This window comes from Cynocephalus volans, chromosome 5, assembly GCF_027409185.1.
Source record: "Cynocephalus volans isolate mCynVol1 chromosome 5, mCynVol1.pri, whole genome shotgun sequence".
NCBI classification, from domain to species: Eukaryota; Metazoa; Chordata; class Mammalia; order Dermoptera; family Cynocephalidae; genus Cynocephalus; species Cynocephalus volans.
The window spans coordinates 126,590,417-126,604,348 of NC_084464.1; positions in this window are offsets into that span (position 1 = coordinate 126,590,417).

Here is a 13,932-nt window from a genome sequence, read left to right on the forward strand (position 1 = left end):
ATTCTGTGCTCCCTCCCCTAGCTCCTCTCTGCCTCCAAAATTACCAAAATGGTCTACTAACCTTCCCAAGTGAGCTCATTCACCTCTCATCTATGACTACCCAGCTATTAGCTGGTAACTACAAATTTTTATTCAGCCCAGATCTCTCCGATAGCTTCAGAATCATAAGTCCAATACCTCCTTATGTCTCAATTTACACGCTGAAGTCAATGAGTCTATAACTGAGCTCACCATCTCCCTCTCATTCCAAACCCGTTCTTCCTCCTATATTCCTTACCTTACTTTCCATCTCTACCATCCATCAAGTCACCCAACCTAGCCAATCATCCTCCAGTCCTGCTAATTTACTTTCTAAATATTTCTCAGATCTGTCTGTGCCTGCCTTTCCACCTTATCACCTACAACACTGCAGTAATCATCTAAATCAGCCCTCCCTTACAACCATCCACTGCTGCTATAGTCTCCTAACAAAAATGAAAATATGACCATGCTGCTGTCTGTCACTATTTTATGGATCAAACTGAAATCAACAAATGTTTCTGGCATGTTGAATTTCATTAACTAACAGAGACACTAGTCATTCCCAAACCAAATGGAAATTTTTTTTTTTTCCTTTTGGTCAGTTTGAATTTCCCATACCACCTTTATCCTCTATTAGAATACCATCAAAGACTGACTACATCCAGCTTTTGTCCATCAAAGGCTGACCATGTTTTTGTCCCTTTCAAATTTCAATTATTTGTCCCTTTCCCCATAAAGTTTAATGAACAACATCAATTTAGAAATGAAGGAATGGGTTAGCACAGCAATAGAATCCATATGAATATAAAGCATAATATTTAAGTCGACATGAAATATTTGGGGAGTATGAAAAGTGGGTCCAGTATCCAGTATGCTTGGTCTTAGCCAAACACAGCCTCCCATGAAAACCAAAGAAAGCTTGAAAAGTTTCCATAAAAAGGATGGAAAAGGCTCTGTAGACTTCAAAGGGCTGTTTAAAATGTTTTGATGAGTTACGTGTAAATGAACATACAGATTAAATTTCCATCTTAGTCCACATGCTCTTAAAACATTGAGGGGAAAGGGCTTTGCCAAACATGCTCTGGGTTTTTCTGAACTTAAAGCAGTTTTCAGTATTCAAAAAACCAAAATATGTCATAGCTCACCCTTCTCTTCACCCATCTCCTTACTGACTCAAAGCATAGTCAGTAACCAGCAAGTGTCAGTGAGAAAGGAAAATGTATGCAGAGGATTAAAATACATGGAGACTGATTTTCTGCTCATTTAAAGGAGAAGATGACTATCTTAGAGCTATGAAAGTTAGTTTGTTTCTCTAGATTTTATTTGGACAATTCCTGGCTTAATCAAAAAATATATTTTTGAGCATCTACTACATGCCAAGCACCATAAAGTAATCAAAGAATTATATGAACCTTCCATTCTCTTGGATTTGAAGAATTAACATTGTGAAAATGTCCATACTACCCAAAGCAATCTATAGAATCAATGCAACCCCCATCAAAATACCAATGACATTCTTCACAGAAATAGGAAAAACAATCCTAGCATTCATATGGAATAACAAAAGACCGCAAGTAGCCAAAGCAATCCCAAGCAAAAATAAATAAATAAATAAAGCTGGAGGCATAATATTACCTGACTTCAAATTATACTACAAAGCTATAGTAACCAAAACAGCATGGTACTGGCATAAAAACAGACACTTGGACCAATGGAACAGAGCAGAGAACCCAGAAATCAGTCCACATAGTTAAAGCCAACTGATCTCTGGCAAAGGCACCAAGAACATAGATTGGGGAAAAGACTGCCTCTTCAACAAATGGTGATAGGAAAACTGGACATCCATATGTAAAAGAATGAAACTAGACCTGTATCTCTCACTATATACTAAAATCAACTCAAAATGGATTAAAGACTTAAATATAAGACCCAAAATTATAAAACTACTGAAAGGAAACATAGGGGAAACACTTCTGGAAGTAGGAATGGGCAAAGATTTTTTGAATATGACCCCTAAAGCACAGACAACAAAAGGAAAAATAAACAAATGGGATTATATCAAACAAAAAAGGTTCTTCACAGCAAAAGAAATAATTAACAGAGCGAAAAGACAAGATGCAGAGTGGGAGAAAATATTCGAAAACTATGCTTTTGATAAAGGATTAATATCCAGAATATACAAGGAACTCAGACAACTTAACAGTAAAAAAAAATAATCCAATTAAGAAATGGGCAAAGGAGCTGTATAGGCATTTCTCAAAGGAAAATATACAAATGGCCAACAGACACATGGAAAAATGCTCAACATCACTCAGCATCAGGGAAATGCAAATCAAAACCACAATGAGATATCTTCTCACATCAATTAGACTAGTTATTATCAAAAAGACAGAGAATAACAAATGCTGGAGAGTATGTGGAGAGAGGGGAACCCTCCTACAGTGTTGGTGGGACTGTAAATTAGTACAGCCATTATGGAAAACAGCATGGAGATTCCTCAAACAACTATAGGTGGAATTTGCCATAGATCCAGCAATCTTACTGCTGGGGATATACCCAAAGGAATGGAAATCATCATGTCAAAAGGATACCTGCACCCCCATGGTTATTGCAGCTCTACTTACAATAGCCAAGAGCTGGAACCAACCTAAATGTCCATCATCAGATGACTGGATTAGGAAAATGTGGTATATTTACACAATGGAATAGTACTCTGCCATAAAAAAGAATGAAATACTGCCATTCACAGTAACATGGACAAACTTAGAGAAAATCACATTAAGTGAAATAAGCCAGGCTCAGAAAGAGAAATACCACATGTCCTCACTCATAAGTGGGAGCTAAAAAGTAAGCAAATAAATTTTTTAAGAAATAGAAAGAAAGCTACAACAATCACAATAATATGCTGAACTTTTAACAGCGGAGAACCGAACTGAGGTTAACAGAGGAGGGAAAGAGAGAGTGGGAGGGGGTAAAGGAGGAATTGGTAAAAGGACATGAAAAACAATTACAGTGTATAATGTTGAATATACTAATTGTCCTGATTTGAGCATCACATATAGCACACAGGTATTGATATTCAGCTCTGTACCCCACAGATACATACAATCAACTGTTACAAGAAAGAAAGAAAAAAGAATGTGGCTGCTATTAACACTTTAAAAGTTTCTGAGCCTATTCATATATTCCTAGTGAGAAATAAAATGTGATCATCTCACTGTCGCCCAAGGAGACCTAAGAAAGGGAGGAGGATAGTTGAGTGACTATGCTTAAAATCTTCAAAAGAGAAAAAGAAAATATTATAGGATAGGTAGTCTAGATTATAGGCATTCTGAGAGCAGGAACCTCACATTTATTTTATTTTTCATGCTTCCACATAAGGCCTAATTCAAAACACACTGTCTATTAACTAATAAAACTTCTCAACACTAAAATCAAGGTTAGTGGAGGGAAAGGCAGGGATTATGGAGGAGATGGGGGTGGGAGAGTCACAGAGGGAAGACTCCCTGGTGACAATCGTCCTTTTCATCTTGCTCCTAGATTGTACTAGGAGCAAGGTCATTTTGGGCAAAGTGAGAATCAGAACATTCCCCACTCGAGTGACAATACACATTTAACTTCCAATCTCTAACATATTCCCTGGACAGACTGAAAACAAACATGAAGAGAGAATGAATGAAGGGCAAGGGACTGTGCTCTAGAAGTAAAAGAGTGCTTTCGTGCTAGGCAGTGCTATCTGTTCCTTTTTTCAGCGACTGTCACACGGTGATTGAGTTACATTAGATATTGTAGGAATGAACTGTTTTGCTGGCCTTGAGTTAGAAAAACTCTCTTCCTTATATCAAGGGTAGCAAAACCAAACAAGAACAAAAATGCACAAAAAAAATCTTTTCTCTTATGTGGAGGTTTTTTCATTTCTATTTTGAGTGGTGTTTTGTCCCTGCCACATATTCCAAGGCTGTATGCTGAATTCTCAATTTTTGACCTGCTTCTGAGCTTCACAAAAGAAAGACTCACCCAATCACATTTTCCCAGTACATAAATTACATTCTGGGGAATAAATCGGGCACCTCTGGAAGCAGCATTGACATTTTTAGGCCACTGGGACGACTATCACTGAAATACTACTTCTGTGGAATAAGTAGACTACTGTCTTAATCTGAGAGTGAATTCAGTTTCTTAAAGGGCCAAACCTAGTACTTTTTGAATATACTGGAAGACTAGGAGATTCAACAGTAGTCTAATCACATGTCAAAGGGCTGTACCTGAGATTACCATAGGTTTGTGTCGAGTCAAAGCAGGACAGTGTGGTGGCCAGAGAATGAGATAAAGACCTGTATCACAGGGTCAATGGCTTCCTTCATGGATGGAATCCTGAAAGACCAAATACCTGTGTCTCTCCTCATGGCCATTTACTTTTCTGTTGAACTCAGTGGTCCTGGGTGGGATAAGAGGGAGATGAGCACCCAGGCAGGTGCCAAAAATTTCCGGCCCTCATGAGGGAAAACTATGGCCTGGCGTAAAAACAGCATGAGGAGACTCTTGAGCTTTGGGCTGAGGACATAGGAGGATCTCTTTTCCTACCTTAGTCTCCCCTTCATCATAGGAATGTTGTGTGGTTAATTTGCTGGCTGTATAAAGATATTTAAACACCCTATATGAGTATATGCACTCGGCTAGATATTGAACAAATCAAGAAAGAATATTTTATAAGTATGCATTATTCAAATATGAAGTTTCTAGGGAAAAAAATTTAATTTTGCTAACACTTTTAAACCAATGAACATCTTCAAACATTATTAAAATAAAAAGAAATACAAGAAGCAATAGGATACACTAAATAATACAATTACATTTTTTGGATTAGAGTTACATGTTTTCAGGAATGAGATGCCACCTCACTCCAGTTAGAATGGCCATTATCAAAAAGACAAAAGAAAACAAGTGTTGGCGAGGATGTGGAGAAAAAAGAACACTTGCACGCTGTTGGTGGGAGTGTAAATTAGTGCAGCCACTATGAAAAACAGTACAGAGGATCCTCCAAAAAATTAAAAATGGATCTACCATTTGATCCGGCAATCCCACTGCAGGGTATACACCCAAACAAATGAAGTCAGTACATTGAAGAGATATCTGCACTCCCATGTTTATTGCAACAGAATTTACCATAGCCAAGATATGGAATCAACCTAAGTGTCCAACAACGAATGAATGGATTTTTCAGATGTGGTATTTATACACAATGGAATACTATTCAGCCATAAAAAAAAAAAAAGAATGAAATTCTTTCATTTGCAGCAACGTGGATGGACTTGGAGGACATCATGTTAAGTGAAGTAAGCCAAACACAGAAAGACAAATACCACATGACCCCACTCATTTGTGGAATCTAAAAAAAAAGAAAGAAAGAAAGAAAATTGATAAATTCATATTATGGAGACAAAGAGTAGAACAGTGATTACCAGAGACGGGGGGTGGGGAGGAAAACAAGGAGAGGTTGACCAACAGGAACAAAATTACAATCAGCTAGGAGAAATAAATTCTGAAGTTCTTTTGCACAGTAGGGTGACTGTGGTTAACAGTTAAGATTTGTATATTACATAATAGCTAGAGAAGAGGATTTTGAATGTTTTTGCCACAAAGAAATGGTGAATGCATGAGGTGACTGATACATTAACTACCATGACCCAATTATTATACAACATATATATATATCATCAGATTGTACCTTATAAGTATGTACAGTTATGTCTTAAAGTATGTACTTATGTTAAGTGTGTAAACAATATGTCCATCTAAATACAATAATAATAAACAAACAAAAATGAATAAAAAAATTTTTGAAACTTTGCTCCCGGCAGGAGAGGCTGCCTCACTTACAGGCAACAGCTTTGAAGTGTGGAGCAGGAAAAGAACTGTTTCTTAGCTGCAAAAGCGAATCTCGAAACAGGGAATATGGCGCCAGGGCTGCTGTGGATGCAGACAGGATCCCGGAGGCCAGGGCCGCGCTGAAGGCGGCCAGCTGCCCTATTCAGGATTCGAGGTTTCAGGCCAGCATTAAAGAAGATTCCTGGAAGCGCCCGAGCCGCGCCGCGACTGAACAGCCCGAGGCGGCAGCGTCCGAGAACGGGGAAGGCGGCAAACCAGAGACAGAGTGAGCGCTCGACCTGGCACAGCACTGTGAGTGACCCCCTGGTCCAGCTCTGTTCGGGGGGCAGAGGCCCACCCGGCTCCCGCCTGCACCACCAGGCCACTCACCGCCCCGGGGCTGCCTCCATTTTCCCAGGCCCGGGCAGCTCCGCCCGGCTCGGCCATCACTGAGCCCTCCCACTTGCTTGGCCTGGCATGGGGCTTTCCGAAGCCTGCGGGCCGGCCTCCACTCCCACTCCCTCCGTGGTTCTCTGGCGGGGCTGGTGGCGGGGGGCGTCCCCGGCCAGTGTCGGGAGGGCAAGGAAGTACGGGCGGGCCGACTGTCACTCCATGACACCCTGGACTCCGGCCCCCGGTAAACTTCCTGTTACTGGGAGGCAGATACCATCTCTGTGGCCACCAGTTTGGAAAAAAGCCTAACGAATTTCTGGTTGGGAATAGTGTGGTAGGAGAGTTCCCAGGTCCGCTTGAACCTGCTGGAGAGCTGGCTGCAGGCGGGCGCTAGACTCGGTTTATACCGGGGGGATACAAAGGTGAACAAGACCCGAGAAAGATCTACATAGTGCTACAAAGGCACCCAGAGAGATCAGTCGTCTGTGCCTAGCAGAAACCTGGTAGACTTCCTGGGCAAGGAGGTGCCGAGCAGGGTCTTGAAGGCCCAGCTGATAGACGAGGGTTGCAGAAGACACGCCCCAGCCCAGCACAGTGCGCACAGAGTGGGGAGATGTGCGGCCAGGGAGGCGGAGACTAGACAGAAACCACACACCCGGTGAGGTCGCCACTGCACGATCTAACAGCCTGGGCCAGAGCACATGGAACGGGGAGAAGTCCTGCACAGGAAGTGAAAGCTCAACAGAGATCACACACCCTGTGGTACATGATCCACCAGCCCAGCAGAGTCCAAGCTGACCAGAAAGGTGGCTCCCCGGAGAAGCCCAAGACCCGAGGCAACCACACACACAAGGCACTAGAGGCCAACTGAGCAGTCACAGAGGGAGCCATACAAAATTGGCAACCACAGCAACTTCCTAGTTAGTCATTAGTCTCAAACCGGTGGACTGTGAAACGCCCTGCCACAATGAATAAACACCAAAAAAAAGATACCAGAAATACAAAAAATCAAGAAAGTACACCACCAAAAGTTAATAAATCTCAAACTCTAGATCCTATAGAACAAGAAGCCCTTGAAATGACTGACAAGGAATTTCGAGTGATAATTCTAAGGAAACTGAATGAGATACAAGAAAACTCAGCTAGACATCATGATGAAATGAGGAAAAGTATACAGGATCTGAAAGAGGAAATGTACAAGGAAATCAATGTCCTGAAAAAAAAATGTAGCAGAACTTGCTGAACTGAAGAAGTTATTCAACGAAATAAAAAACACAACGGAGAGTTTAACCAGCAGGCTTGTCGAAGTTGAAGAGAGAACCTCTGAACTTGAAGTTGGGCTGTTTGAAATAACACAAGCAGACAAAAAGAAAGAAAAAAGAATCAAGGACATGGAAGAAAATCTGAGAGAGATATCAGACAACCTCAAGCGCTCAAATATCCAAGTCATGGGTATTCCAGAGGGGAGGAAAATGGAGATTCTATTGAAAACATATTCAACAAAATAGTGGCAGAAAACTTCCCAGGTATAGGAAAAATCACAGATCTGCAGATCCAGGAAGCTCAACGATCTCCAAACGTATTCAACCCAAAAAGGCCTTCTCCAAGACATGTCATAGTCAAATTGGCAAAACTCAGAGACAAAGAGAGAATCTTAAAAGCTGCAAGAGAGAAGCGTCAAATCACCTATAAGGGAGGCCCAATCAGGTTAACATCAGACTTTTCATCACAAACCCTAAAAGCTAGAAAGGAATGGGATGATATTTTCAAAATACTAAAAGACAAAGATTGCCAGCCAAGAATACTCTACGCTGCAAGGCTATCCTTCCGAAATGAGGGGCAAATAGTATATTTCTCAGACAAACAAAAACTGCGGGAGTTCACTACCACACGACCACCCTTACAAGAAATCCTCAAGGGAGTACTGGGTTTGGTTCCTGAAAAATAACTACCACTGCCATAAAAACCCCAGAAAAATCTAAACCCGTTAGCATAATAAAAATGGCATTCATGAAGAGAAAACAAGCTAACAAAAACACTATCTACAACTTAAGGAACCAACAAACAAAGAAACCAAACAGTAAATCAGAAAGCAAGGAACAAAAGACACCTAAGACAACCAAACAACCAATAAAATGCTAGGAATAAATCAACACCTTTCAATAACAACTCTTAATGTAAAAGGCTTAAATTCCCCAATTAAAAGACACAGACTGGCTGACTGGATCAAAAAGGAGGACCCAACTATATGCTGCCTACAAGAGACCCACCTCACCCATAAAGATTCACACAGACTAAGAGTGAAAGGATGGAAAAAGATTTACCATGCAAACAGAAAAGAAAAACGAGCTGGAGTAGCTATTCTTATATCTGACAAAATAGACTTTAAACTAAAAACCATAAAAAGAGACAATGAGGGACACTACTTAATGATAAAAGGACTGATCCATCAAGAAGACATAACAATCATAAATATGTACGCACCCATGTTGGAGCAGCCAGATTTATAAAACAAACTCTATTAGACCTAAAGAAGGAAATAGACACTAATACCATAATAGCAGGGGACCTGAACACCCCACTGTCAATATTAGACAGATCATCTAGGCAAAGAATCAGTAGAGAAACACAAGATCTAAACAAGACTCTAGACCAATTGGAATTCGCAGATATCTACAGAACATTCCACCCAACAACCTCAGAATATTCATTCTTCTCATCAGCACATGGATCATTCTCCAGGATAGACCACATATTAGGTCACAAATCAAGTCTCAATAAATTCAAAAAAATTGGAATTATCCCATGTATCTTCTCAGACCACAATGGATTAAAACTAGAAATTAATAACAAACGAAACTCTGGAAACTATACAAACACATGGAAATTAAACGGCATTCTACTTAATGATATATGGGTCCAAGAAGAAATCAAGCAGGAAATCAAAAAATTTATTGAAACTAATGAAAATAATCATACATCATACCAAAACCTGTGGGATACTGCAAAAGCAGTATTGAGGGGAAAATTTATTGCATTAAACGCTCACTTCAGAAGAATAGAAAGATGGCAAGTGAACAACCTAACACTTCACCTTAAAGAACTAGAAAAACAAGAACAATCCAAACCTAAACTTAGCAGACGGAAAGAAATCATTAAGATCAGAGCAGAACTGAATGAAATTGAAAACCAAAAAACAATTCAAAAAATCAACGAATCAAAAAGTTGGTTTTTTGAAAAGATAAATAAAATTGACAAACCATTAGCATGGCTAACAAAAAAAAGAAGAGAGAAGACTCAAATAACAAAAATTAGAAATGAAAAAGGCGATATTACAACTGATTCATCTGAAATACAAGGAATCATTCGAGACTACTATAAACAACTATACACCAACAAATTTGAAAATCTGGAGGAAATGGATAAATTTCTGGACACACACAAGCTTCCAAAACTGAACCGTGAAGACGTAGAAAATTTGAACAGACCAATAACAATAAAGGAGATTGAAGCTGTTAACAGAAGGCTCCCAACAAAGAAAAGCCCAGGACCAGATGGATTCACAGCAGAATTTTACCAAACATTCAGAGAGGAATTGACACCGATTCTTTACAAACTATTCCAAAAGATTGAATCGGACGCAAATCTCCCAAACTCATTCTATGAAGCAAACATCATCCTGATACCAAAACCAGGTAAAGATATAACCAAAAAAGAAAACTACAGGCCGATATCCTTGATGAATATAGATGCAAAAATCCTCACTAAAATACTAGCAAACAGAATACAGCAACACATACGTAAAATTATTCATCATGATCAAGTGGGATTCATCCCAGGGATGCAAGGTAGGTTCATCATACGCAAATCAATAAATGTGATACACCATATTAATAAACTCAAACACAAGGACCATATGATCATCTCTATAGATGCTGAAAAAGCATTTGATAAAGTTCAGCACTCATTCATGACAAAGACCCTCTATAAGTTAGGTATAGAGGGAAAGTATCTCAACATAATTAAAGCCATATATGACAAACCCACTGCCAATATCATCCTGAATGGGGAAAAGCTGAAAGCTTTTCCTTTAAGAACAGGAACTAGACAAGGATACCCACTCTCACCACTCCTATTCAACATAGTGTTGGAAGTACTAGCCAGAGCAATCAGAGAAGAGAAGGAAATAAAGGGCATCCAGATTGGAAAAGATGAAGTCAAACTGTCCCTGTTTGCAGATGACATGATCCTGTATATCCAACAGCCTAAAACCTCTACAAAAAAACTCTTGGAATTGATAAATGATTTCAGCACAGTAGCAGGATACAAAATCAACACACAAAAATCAGTAGCATTTCTTTTCTCCAATAGTGAACATGCAGAACGAGAAATCAAGAAAGCCTGCCCATTTACAATAGCCACCAAAAAAATAAAATACTTAGGAATTGAGTTAACCAAGGAGGTGAAAAATCTCTATAATGAGAACTACAAACCACTGCTGAGAGAAATTAGAGAGGATACAAGAAGATGGAAAGATATCCCATGCTCTTGGATTGGAAGAATCAACATAGTGAAAATGTCCATACTACCCAAAGTGATATACAAATTCAATGCAATCCCCATCAAACTTCCAAAGACATTTTTCTCAGAAATGGAAAAAACTATTCAGACATTTATATGGAACAATAAAAGACCACGCATAGCCAAAGCAATGCTGAGCAAAAAAAATAAAGCTGGAGGCATAACACTACCTGACTTTAAGCTATACTACAAAGCTATAATAACCAAAACAGTATGGTACTGGCATAAAAACAGACACACTGACCAATGGAATAGAATAGAGAATCCAGAAATCAACCCACACACTTACTGCCATCTGATCTTTGACAAAGGCACCAAGCCTATTCAGTGGCGAAGGGACTGCCTCTTCAGCAAATGGTGCTGGGATAACTGGATATCCATATGCAGGAGAATGAAACTAGATCCATACCTCTCACCGTGTACTAAAATCAACTCAAAATGGATTAAGGATTTAAATATACACCCTGAAACAATAAAACTTCTTAAAGAAAACATAGGAGAAACACTTCAGGAAATAGGACTGGGCACAGACTTCATGAATACGACCCCAAAAGCACGGGCAACCAAAGGAAAAATAAACAAATGGGATTATATCAAACTAAAAAGCTTCTGCACAGCAAAAGAAACAATTAAAAGAGTTAAAAGACAACCAACAGAGTGGGAGAAAATATTTTCAAAATATACATCTGACAAAGGATTAATATCCAGAATATATAAGGAACTCAAACAACTGTACAAGAAGAAAACAAGCAACCCAATTAAAAAATGGGCAAAAGAGCTAAGTAGGCATTTCTCTAAGGAAGATATACAAATGGCCAACAGACATATGAAAAAATGCTCAACATCACTCAGCGTCCGGGAAATGCAAATCAAAACCACATTGAGATACCATCTAACCCCAGTTAGGATGGCTAAAATCCAAAGGACTATCAACGATAAATGCTGGCGAGGTTGCGGAGAAAAAGGAACTCTCATACATTGTTGGTGGGACTGCAAAATGGTGCAGCCTCTATGGAAAATGGTATGGAGGTTCCTCAAACAATTGCAGATAGATCTACCATACGACCCAGCTATCCCACTGTTGGGAATATACCCAGAGGAATGGAAATCATCAAGTCGAAGGTATACCTGTTCCCCAATGTTTATCGCAGCACTCTTTACAATAGCCAAGAGTTGGAACCAGCCCAAATGTCCATCATCAGATGAGTGGATACGGAAAATGTGGTACATCTACACAATGGAATACTACTCAGCTATAAAAACGAATGAAATACTGCCATTTGCAACAACATGGATGGACCTTGAGAGAATTATATTAAGTGAAACAAGTCAGGCACAGAAAGAGAAATACCACATGTTCTCACTTATTGGTGGGAGCTAAAAATTATTATATAAATTCACACACACACACACACACACACACACACACACACACACACACACACACACACACACACAAACCGGGGGGGGGGGAGAAGATATAACAACCACAATTATTTGAAGTTCATACAACAAGCAAACAGAAAGGACATTGTTGGGGGGGAGGGGGGGAGGGAGAAGGGAGGGAGGTTTTGGTGATGGGGAGCAATAATCAGCCACAATGTATATCGACAAAATAAAAAAAAAAAAGAAAGAAAAATGTTAAAATAAATAAATAAATAAATAAATAAATAAATAAATATTGCTCTAAATAAGGAAAAAAAAATTTTTTAAAGAGTTATGTTTTAAGTACTTGATATATTCTAGAAATTATTTTAGTCACCTTATATTTTTCAAATCTCGTTCCTTATGTGTAAATACATATTCTAGAATAATAAAATTTGACCATACCTACAGATTATTTAGTCTGATCCCTTCATTTTTGATAGGTGGTTTCATTTTATACTATATTTGTAAATGTTTTTACTTGAAAAACATGAAAAATAAGAGTGACATTCATAATTCCAAAACATAATCACTTCCCTGAAAAATTATATAAAATAAGATATAAAAGCATTCCTCCCCACTCTACCACCAAGCAGTTGGGGACTTCCCTTTCTCACTTTTTTCCTATGTTTATCAAGATATTTTTACATTGAAAGGAAAAGAGAGAGAAAGGGAGGAAAGCAGGAAGAGAGAGAAAGGTAGTTTTTTTAAATTATGTTCTACTTTTTGATTCAGAAAGTTCTTTTTTCAATTTATAATAAATCAATGACATAATTCAGGATAAGCAAACAGAGATTCTTTATTATTTTTAGTCATTATACAGTACTTTGTTGTCTTATGAACCATAATCTAGTCCATCTTTCCTCTATTGATGGACAATTAAATTCTTTTCTACCTTCTTCTATCACAACCTAAACTAAAATGAAGAATCTTATATACATATGTAAATTATACATGAATATATTTTTCTGGGCTCTGGGCTAGACATGTAAAGGGAGGTGCTAGATTAAAGACTTGACATTTTGCAGACAAAGGAACTGATACCCCCAGCACGGGTCTACAGAGATTAGCTTGATGCACGCCATGGAGCTCAGTGCCCCCAGGAATAGGAAAGAAAAGGCCTACCAAAGCCTCTCTACATGGGAGGGACTCAGGATGGGGTGAAGAGGCTGACATGAGTTGCAGAATCCAGTGGAAGACCAGCCACAGGGAAAGCAGGAGCCTAGTGTTTGACTGCAGCCTTTGATGTTTTGAATGGATGAGGGGACTTCAAAAAGTTTGTGGAAAAATAGAATTAAAAGATACAAATCTCTCCGTAAACTTTCTGAAGATCCCTCCCATGTGTCTCTTCAAAATGCATGTGCTGAAGCTTAAAGACCAAGGTGATGGCATATTAGAACATGGGGCTTTGGGAGGTGATCAGGTCATGAATGGGATGATTGCCCTTAAAAAAGAGGCTTCTGAGAGCTGCCTGGCCCTTCTGTCACTCTGCCATGTGAGGACACAATATCAGGCCTCTCCAGAGGGCACAGCAACAAGGCACCATCTTGGAAGCAGACAGCAGCCCTCACCAGACACCAAGTCTGCCAGCGCCTTGATCTTGGACTTCTGGGCCTCCAGAACAGTGAGAAATAAATTTCTGTT